General features: G+C 61.2%; 1 pseudogene; it reads right to left on the bottom strand.

Annotated features, from left to right (window-relative positions):
- Positions 1 to 217: 217 nt before the first annotated feature.
- Positions 218 to 1,780, bottom strand: LOC130588167 (chondroadherin-like protein; annotated as a pseudogene).
- Positions 1,781 to 1,947: the final 167 nt, after the last annotated feature.

Genomic DNA, 1,947 nt, shown 5'->3' with positions numbered 1-1,947 from the left:
GAAGGCTTCACCCAAGGCTGGAGCCTCAGGTTTAAGATAGCACAGGGCACACTGACTCCTTCCTCAGGATGTTTGGTCTCTCTGCCCAGCAAAACGCCTAAACTAAGCTGGAATATCGAGCTTCAGGAATTACAAGCATGTGGGCTAAGGGGTACAGGCGAATGCATGGAGGGTACAGAAAGCATAAAAAGGAAAAGCAAAAATCATCAGGCATCACCAGCGTCACCTGCACCGGCTGGAATGCGGCTGCGCTCACTTCCAGCAGCCGGTTGCGGTCCAGGTAGAGCCGGCAAAGCTGCGGGAGGCCCTGAAATGCCACRGCCGCCAAATGCCGCAGGTTGTTTCCCCTCAGGTCAAGGGTCTGCAGGCGGTCAAGTCCCTTGAAGGTACCAGGAAAGAGCACTGACACATGGTTGTTGTGCAGGTTGAGGTCTTCCAGCTGGTGCAGGTCAGCAAAGGAGCCGGACAGGAGGTCGGTGAGCAGGTTGTTGTCATGGTGCAGGTGCCGCAGTTCGCAGGGTCCACGCAGCGCTGCATGGTCCAGCCACGCCAGTCCCTTCACATCCAGCTGCAGCTGCCACAGCGCCGGTGCATTGCCAAAGGCACCCGCACCAGCCACCAGGATGCAGTTGAAGCGCAGGGAAATATTGTGGAGTCGGTGCAGAACTGGGGTCCCATGGCACCATGGCAGCCGCTGCAGCAGGTTGTGCTCAGCCACCAGCTCACCCAGCGCCGCGCGCTGCGCCGGAGTCAGCAGCCACCCTACACAGCCCAAGGGCTGCAGACGGTTGCCAGACACATCCAGGGCACCCAGCACCGGACAACTGGCCAGAGCAATTATGCAATGCTGTGAGCCCCACACGCTGCAGCCGCAGCCTCTGCAGCCTCTCACTGTTGGCACAGGTATTTCAAGCCTCTTGTGCCCACCTGCAGCCCTGACACATCCACATGGCACGGGGAGACTCCAGCCATGCACAGCAGCTGCACCACGTCCAGTGGGTTCCCAGCCAGGTGCAGGTATGTCAGGTTGTGCAGGCACAGGCGAGCGAGTGGCATGGGGTTTGAGATGTTGTTGTAGGACAGGTCAAGCACACGCAGCCCTGGGGGCAGCACCCCAGGGGTCGCCCCTGAAAGAGCTCCCAGGGAGTTGTTGCAGAGGCACAGGAGCCTCAGTGTGGGTGGCAGTCCTGGGCCCAGTGTCGACAGCATGTTGTCACACAGGTGGAGCAGGTCCAGGTGTGTCAAGTGCCCCATGGCCACGGCTACAGGCCGCAGTGCGCTGAGCTGACCACCCCACAGCCAGAGCACAGGCAGTGCAGCCAGTGGCTGGAAAATACTGGGAGCCACCTTCTGCAGCGGGTTGTGGTCCAACCACAGTAAGCTCAGGTTGCCCAGCCCTGTGAAAACACCTGTGGCCAGCACTGACAGGTGGTTGTGGGCCAGGTCTAGGTGGGCCAGTGCCAACAGCCCCCAGAAAGCCCCCRGGGCCAGGAGTTCCAGCTGGTTGTGGGTCAGATCAAAGGCGTGGAGCTGCGGCAGGCGGGCAAAGGCACGGGGGGCACCTGGCGCAAAGTGTTGACAGAGAGGTTGAGGGAGGTGGCAGTGGAGGGGAGGTCACCACTGCAGCCCCCACAGTGCCCAGGAAGCGCTGGATGCAGCGGAACAGCCCAGGGTCCCACCACGCCTGGATGCAGTTGTGGAAGCCATAGGGAGAAACTCCCACAGGCACCATCACCAGTGTCACCAGTGTCACCAGTGTCACCAGCAGTGGGGTGCACATCGTGACACACTCTGGGGAGATCCTGGATGCAGTGCGGAAGASAGYGGGGTGAGGAGGTCCTCGGGACCCCACAGAGCCCCCTCAAGGCCCAGGAACACCACTTGGAGCTCAGGGACTCCCCCACACCACCCCAAGGATCCACTTTGCAACCCAGGGGCACCACCACC

Source organism: Malurus melanocephalus, unplaced genomic scaffold (assembly GCF_030028575.1).
Source record: "Malurus melanocephalus ecotype Western Australia unplaced genomic scaffold, MMel_1.1 scaffold_3585, whole genome shotgun sequence".
NCBI lineage: Eukaryota > Metazoa > Chordata > Aves > Passeriformes > Maluridae > Malurus > Malurus melanocephalus.
This window is presented reverse-complemented; position numbering and strand designations above follow the sequence as displayed.